Consider the following 8,747-nt stretch of genomic DNA (forward strand, 5'->3'; position numbering starts at 1 on the left):
TTCTCTTACGAGTAAGATGGGAAAACATTAAAGTAGAATTCAAATTATTTTGAATTTATCTGATAATCCTCAGTTAATTCACCAGACGCTGTGGTAAGAAATATTTAGATCTCTTGTTCATTAATATTGTATTTTGTATTTCTTGACCCGACGCGTGAATTAATGTTTGTGCAATTTTGTATTATTTTATCTTTATTTTACCATGATTGTTAATTTCATGTTATTATATGTTTTAGGCTTTTTATGTAACGGAATAATAAAGAGAGTAGAACCTACGCCGGGATTGCTAATATATTTAGCCCTGTGACATATGGAAATAGGGTTGACGTTATCCCCCAAGGATAGGTCTTCATTGTATAAAAAGGTATATGGATAGTTTTAAAAAAATGAGACATTTGCTTTAACATCCTACCAATGATATAAGTTGCCTCTTGAACACTTACTTATGAATCAGAAAATGCATCATAATTGTCTATATTAATACTGATGCAATGTTTAAATGCCATAACTTTAAAACTGATAAAATCACAGCTAAAAGTATGGTCAAATTTGTCCCAAATGTACCGAAAAAAGTGTGATATTTTAACTTCAACTTTAAATTCACTGTTCATTATCACATAAAGTATTTATTTAAACACACTAAATCTGAATTTTCACCATATGGTAGTCTGACTTATATAATTTATTGTCTTCATCTGTTATATTACAAGCATGAAATGCGTTTTAAGAGAACTAGAGCTAAAATGCTTCAAGTCTGACAATAGAAAGACAAAATCCCTGGGGTTGTGGGTTCGAGCCTCACTGAGGTCACGAGCATGCCTATTCATATGACACCACTATTCAGTCTTACGAATTTGCCCGAAATATCGCTCTTTTTGAGCCAGGTAACCTTACATGCATCTCCCTCTGTGGCAGAGAAAAACCAGCATGATAGTAAGCATGATTAGATAATGATCTTTAGATTGCTTATGATAAGGAGAAACACATTTCTCTTATATGAGTTTGCAATAGAAAATTATTTGTTTTATATACATAAGAAAAAAAGGTTAAACATTTTTCTTTTTAAAAACAGTTTTATTTTCCATTTTAGTATGATAATAAAATATTATTAACAACAGTAATAACAGTAATAAATTGAAACAAAGTTTTATCTATAGTAATGATTTATAAAGATATTTTTACTACAAAACAATTGGTTAATGCATATATATAAAAAAGACTTATTCTTAAGCATGAAATGCATGAATAGTTAATATATGGTAACACATTTCTTTTAAAAATGAAAATGATAAGAATTTCTGATAGGAACTTACTTCAATTGCTAAAAGGAAGAGATGTGAACTGTGTATGACACCGATATATACATATAAAATATTACAAATTCTGAACACCCGGATCTATATGTTGCCTTTTATAAACATTATTTCACGGATAAACACACTAACAGAATACAAATGTGAACAAGGGCATTTCAAATTTAATGTGCGTAAATAATTGTTAAGTCATTCATATATATTTGATGAAATAATGTAATGATATCAGTTAAAGAAAGCAGGGTATTACTATAAATGCTATTGTTTGTATGTCTTTATGTATTATTTCTACATAAAATATTCAATAGATCTTCTAAGATGTTATTTTGCTATATTCTGAAAACAGCTAAATAAGTTTTGCGAAGCGTATTACAGTATTTTCTAATTATTCTCCAGTTAAAAGGATTTAAAATGGTGTACTTTAGGATAGTTATTTACAAACTCAATACTAAATATTAATGTACAAATTGAAAAATTAAGGTGACTATGATAAAACTATATCTTGTCACTTTGCAATAATTTTAAATTTTATAATATATATAAAAAAAGTTTTGACCGTGATTTTTATATATAAAATCTAATCTTTTTCATTTTGCTGATTGTGGTTATTGGTACATACACTGAAAGGCAGCCTGTACAAATAATGTGATAACATAAGATAAGAATAATTAGTATAGTTGCAGTGGTGCTGACTTTATAATCAAGCTAATTGCTAGCAATCATATGCCCTCAGTAAGAACCTAATTAACACCTTGGTGTGAGAAGGAAAGAGATTTTGTAGAATATGTGCTTTATCTGGGCTTGTTCCATAGACTGTATTGTTATTTCAAGGAAGCGGACTAGTGAGTTGTTCAAATAAGCTTAAAACTTTCATCACAAATGAGTTAAAATAAACTAGGCATAAACCGTACTGTTCTGTCGGAGTCTGTAGATCAAAATGGAAAACAATAGTTTGCATTTGGGACAAAAATAAACAACCGTTTTTATTCAGCATATGTCGGCTTTTTTCTTTGGAAATTATCAAAGTTTAGATTTTTGTTGCAGATCAGTTAGGATTATCTTCATTATAAACCAAAGAAAATCACCAGGTCTAGGAACAGTTCTAGCAAAAAAAAACAGCGAATGTTACACTTATGCTTCAGTGTTTTGAAAACTAGCCATATTAGAATTTGGTATGTTTGTTTATATATCTAAATATTATGTGCTTGATTTGTCAATTTTCGCAAGTTCAACTAATTTTGTGTCAGCTTGTAAAAACAAAATGACCCTCTTTGTTGATATAATTTTTGGGTGACAATCGGTAAACAATAACCTCGGTGTAGAATCTTTCATATCAATTGATTTATCTGATCTAAAGTAATATACTTGAGTGTGAAATTATATAGGACATGATTGTAACAACATAATAGCCACGTGTATAAGGCTCTAACAACCCTGATTAGAAATTTGATGACCGATATTCCTATGACACAGTAAAAACATCTTGCCATCTGAAGCGGTGGACATTACGAAGTTTGTTGTACTCAAACGACATTGTATCTAGTGTCTGACAATTAAATAGTATATATAGCGCTGTGCAATTAACCTTTAGCCTGCTAAATTTCTAAAAAGGACTGGTCCATCTTTCAATTCGGGCAATATAATTTATTGATATATCGAAGGGGATTTCACTAAAACTTTACTGACTGAATGGAGAACAGTACAGACCGTGCAGGCTGATCTTGGTCTACACTGGTTGCAAAGGTAAATTCACTTGCCGCCAGCAGGCCAAGGGTTAAAAGACAAAAAATCTTACCTGTTATGATACCACTTTATGTGACAACTGTTTAAGATTGAACCTTCCATCCTCTAGCTCTTATTGCATCACTTGAATGTGCCAAGTGTAATCTATCAGTTGCACACACATTGTGAACTAAAGCATTGTAACGGAATTTGTGTCGAGTATGTGAATCTGTGAATAAATAATAGGTATCACGCCAGTAATTAGAATGGTTTAGAAATACATGTATTGTGTAATATTTGTATGTTTATACATATGTGCTCTGGAAATATTGGGCATATAAATATGGCCGCTGAATTTTTTTTTATAATGATTCGTAAATGGTTTACAGACTGCCATAGTTTTTGTTGTAGGTTTATTGAGTGTCCGCATTATATTTTAGAAGTGACGATAATGACATATTAGTAACGGTAACCATTATTACTTGATTAATTAAGGCTTTCCATAGAACAAAAATACTTTATTCAGACTGACTTAAAAAAATTCAAGCCAAATATTATGATTCCTTGCTTTAAAACAGTCTCAAGGGATATGAATTGTTTTTGTTGTATTGTTTATTTGAGTAATGAAAATGACATATTAATAACGAATTATAGTTTTGCATGGAACAAAAAAAAAAACTTAAGTAAGACTTGCGTTTTAATTTCTTAAGTCAGAATGGAAGCAATGTGCATATAAATATGGCCGATTTATTTTTATCATGATTTGTAAATGGATTACTGACACTCAAAAATTGTTTTTGTTTTATGTTTATTAAATAACTGCATTATATTGAAGTTGGTGACAATCACATATTAGTAACGGTTGCCATCAATAGAGTGTATCACCATGGTAGCATCTTGCTTTTGCTATGATTTGTGTCTACATTTGTTCATGTATTAAGTGTTACCTAGCACTTGTGTACATATGTCTTTGCTTATGATTTGTGTATATACATTTACCAGTATTAAGTGTTACATTGCACCCGTGTACCTATGTTGGTGACAGTAACTGAATAGTGGTTCTGGTATTTATGATAAGTAACGTAAATATCAAGGCGATAGTTCCTTGTTGTATATTATGTAATATAGAACTTCTCAGAACAGTACAGCTAAACATAACACAACACAATAAACATCATTCAATCATATAATACATCAAACATATAACGTAACGTAACGTAACGTAACGTAACGTAACGTAGCATTAACATAACATAACATAACAACATAACATAACATAACATAATATAACATAACATAACATAACATAACTCAACACAACACAAAATATAACACAACTTAAGATTAACATCAACATAACACAATGTGACATAATGCAACATAACAACGTAAGAGTTTACAAGTATTTTATATGGTTTATATTCTCTGAAGCAATCCTTCTTAATTACTAAATATCGCACACTGCCTTTATTTAATGTCCGAACATACTCAGTTGTAGATTAGCGTCCCACTCTCTCCTATTTCTATATGAAACATCTCTTATGTATCACTTGTTTTATTTATTTTATTGTATTCTATCTTATCCTCCTTTTGTCTTTCTCTATGTATCCACCTGCGATGATACTACAAGTGATCTTTCGTGTCCACTATCTAAGTCAGGTTCGGGGCATTCCTTGACCAAACACTTAACTTCACTTCCATTCGATAATGGTTAAACATGCACGTGTTTTTGCAAATGTCCCGAATAGAAGCAAGTCATTATCTAGGGGTGTTTTGAGTATTTACAGGAACCCTTTTTCTTTTCCCTTAGTGACCCACTTCTGTCTGCTTATTGTTGTGATGCAAGATCCTCTCCGGTTGGTATCTTTTTCATTCAGCTTTACATGCAACATTACGCCTCAACTTTTCATACATTTTCTAACTAGAAGGGTATATGCAAATATTTTGCGTTATAGATCAAATTCTTTATTTATAAAATTCAGTTTGACTTTGCTTTTCGAGTGTGTGTTGGTAACGTGGCTTCATGTTTTACTCACAAACGCTGGTGATATTCATAAAAACCCTGGACCAGATTCTGTCGCCTCCTCAGCTGAGTCTTCTACAGGCTTTTTATAAGCCCCACTTCATGTTCACAATCATCTTTCTTTTATCCACTTTAATGTTCAAAGTATTCAGAATAAAATTGATATCTTGTCTGCTGAACTTACCGATTTTGACATTTTGGCCTTTACTGAAACTTGGCTTAGTGAATCAGTTACGAGCACTGATCTTACTATTCCAACATTCCATCTGCCAATTCGAAAGGATAGACAGTTCGACAATCATGGAGGAGTTATAATTTATGTGAAAAACAATCTTCATTTCAAGCACAGACCTGATCTTGAACCCAATCGACTAGAATGTCTCTGGATTGAGGTGATTCTTCGTAATAACAAGCATGTCCTGTTTGGAAATTTTTATCGACCACCCGGCTCCGATACCATCTACAATAACCTTACTGAAGATTCCTTTTCTATGGCTACTGACACAGGGATAGCTGATATCTTTATTACAGGTGACTTTAACTTCAATATCCAAAATCCAAATACTTGTCTTAAAGTTTCATCTCTTTGCAAACAAAATGGCCTCGTACAGTTAATCCAAGAACCTACTCATTATACGGAGCTTTCTAATTCTACAATTGACTTGATCTTTGCTTCTAACCAACAAACAGTACTCCATTCTGGAGTTGGTGACCATTTTCTCGAACAGAATATTAGATATCACTGTCCTGTCTACTGTATTCTTAAGTTCAAAAAACCAAGGGGGCTTCCGTGGCCGAGTGGTTAGAGTCGTTGACTTCAAACCATTTGCCCCTCATCGATGTGGGTTCGAAACCTCATTTGGGGCGTAGAATTCTTCACGTGAGGAAGCCATCCAGCTGGCTTACGGAAGGTCGGTGGTTCTACCCAGGTGCCCGCTCGTGATGAAATTATGCACGGAGGGGCACCTGGGGTCTTCCTCCACCATTAAAGCTGGAAAGTCGCCATATGACCTAAAATTGTGTCGGTGCGACGTTAAACTCAACAAAATTAAATTAAATCAAAAAACCAAAGATGCCTTCCTATACAAGATAAATTTGGATGTACGAACAAGCCGATTTTAATGCCCTCAGACAAAAGTCTCGAGCTGTGGACTGGGACTCATGCTATCAAGATGACATAAACACCCATGTTTCCAATGTCACTGAGAAAATTCTCCAGATAAGTAAAACGTCTATTCCAAACAAAACCGTAATGATACATCCTGACGATGTTCCATGGATGACAAATACAGTTCGTAGAAGTATTCGAGGCGCAAGCGGGCAAACAGAAACGCCAAAAGCCACAACACCGAGGCTCATTGGCTGACCTTTCGAAGAATTCGTAATGATACAGTGACACTTATCAGAAGAGCGAAAAGAGATTACTATGAACACATGTCAGAAAAACTTAACTCAAGATTGCTATCTCCAAAAGACTGGTGGACTACACTGAAAGCTTTCATATCAAAAGATTCCCGGAAGTCACTGCCTCCTCTTATAAATTCTGATTCCAACACTTTAACATTTGGCTCCCTCGAGAAAGCTGAGCTTCTGAACAATTTCTTTGTGGTAAGACTCATCTGAATGATCATGGCAAAACTGTTCCAGCGCCTAATGTTCTGTTTGAAGATGTTCAACTATCATCTATTGCTATCCAACCTAAAGAAGTTGAAGACGTTCTTAGAAATCTTCCGATTGCAAAAGCGACCGGTCCTGACGGTGTAGGCTATCGTATTCTCCGTGAAGGGTCTCACGAACTTTCATTTCCATTTTGTTCTCTCTTTAACCATTCTCTTCAGCAATGTGTAGTTCCAGATTCTTGGAAGAAGCTCATGTATGTGCTGTCTTCAAGAAAGGTGATCCAGCGCTTGTTAATAATTACCGCCCTATCTCGCTTCTTTGTTGTATTGAAAAGGTTTTTGAAAGAATTGTGTTTAAACACACTTACAACCATCTACTCGATACGCACTTTATTTCTCCTTATCAGTCTGGTTTCAGGCCAGGGGACTCAACAGTTAACCAGCTTGCCTTTCTCTATGATACTTTCTGCAAAGCCCTTGACGATGGACTTGAAGTTAGGGCGGTCTTTTTCGATATCAGCAAAGCCTTTGACAGGGTGTGGCATCAGGGCCTCTTAATAAAACTCCAAAATGCCGGTGTCTCAGAGAATCTTTTAAAATGGTTCACCAACTATCTGTCTGGACGGCGTCAACGTGTTGTACTTCCTGGTACTTCTTCATCCTGGGCATATATTGCTGCCGGTGTTCCCCAGGGATCAATATTGGGTCCCTTTTGTTCTTAATATTTATAAATGATATCGTCCTTGATCTTGGTAGTCATATCCGCCTTTGTGCAGATGACACTAGTCTTTACATCATTGTTGACTTTCCGGTCCCAGCTGCGGAGCTTCTGCAATCGGACATTCTTAAAATCATGTCATGGGCTGATCAATGGCTTGTAGATTTCAATCCTTCAAAGTCAGAATCACTTCTTATATCCAGAAAAACAACACAGTTGCTTCCTCCTGCTCTGACTATGTATGGCCAAGTGATTCCGGAAGTGTCACATCATAAACATCTTGGACTCATACTTACTAATGACTGTTCTTGGCATGAACATGTCAACTACATCACTGAAAAAGCCTGGACACGAGTACACATTATGCGTAAATTGAAAATGACTCTCGACAGGAAATCCCTTGAAACGATATATACTTCTTTTGTTCGCCCTATTTTAGAGTATGCCGACTTTATCTGGAATAACTGTACAGCTTTTGAAAAGGATCAGTTAGACAAGATTCAGAATGAATGTGCGCGAATTGTGACAGGAGCAACTAGACTAGTATCCCTAGAAAATCTCCAACGCGAAACCCATTGGAAATCACTTCAAAACAGAAGAGACCACAGATTGATTTTATTTTATAAAATGAAAAAAGGACTGACCCCGGAGTATCTACAACAGTTAATTCCTCCGTCAGCAGGAGCTTCAGCCCAATACAATCTTCGCAATCCTGATTTTATAAGACCGGTTTACTCGCGCACTTCACAATACTTCAACTCATTCTTACCTGCTACTATACGTGATTGGAACAATTTGTCCACTGAAATCCGAAATGCGCCAACTTTGACTAGCTTCAAGAATCTTTTGAAAAATAACGTTAACAAAACTCCAAAATTCTATTACACTGGCAATAGAAGGGCCCAGGTCCTTCACGCGAGACTTCGGATGAAGTGCAGTAGCTTGAATTATCACTTGTTTTTACGTAATATTGTTGAATCCCCTCTCTGTCAGTGCGGTGAAGTAGAAAACAGTCACCACTTCTTATTTGTATGTGGAGCTTATGACAACTGTCGCACCTCACTTCTGGCGAGTATTGTCCCTATCACTAGAAATATTTGTGAAACTACCCTGCTCTTTGGTGACGACTCTTTATCTGATGAAGATAACATAGAACTATTTGCAGCTGTCCAGAAGTATATTCTTGACAGTGGAAGGTTCACTAATAATTAACATTGACTTTCATTGTGACATGTGCTGTAATATCTTGATAACACCTGACATCCTTCTACGTTTTAACTTGTTCATCTGCAGGTGGATTGTTTCTATTTTCATTATTTTTCACTTATTTTCATTTATTGATTTATTTCTTT

This window comes from Mercenaria mercenaria, chromosome 4, assembly GCF_021730395.1.
Source record: "Mercenaria mercenaria strain notata chromosome 4, MADL_Memer_1, whole genome shotgun sequence".
NCBI classification, from domain to species: domain Eukaryota; kingdom Metazoa; phylum Mollusca; class Bivalvia; order Venerida; family Veneridae; genus Mercenaria; species Mercenaria mercenaria.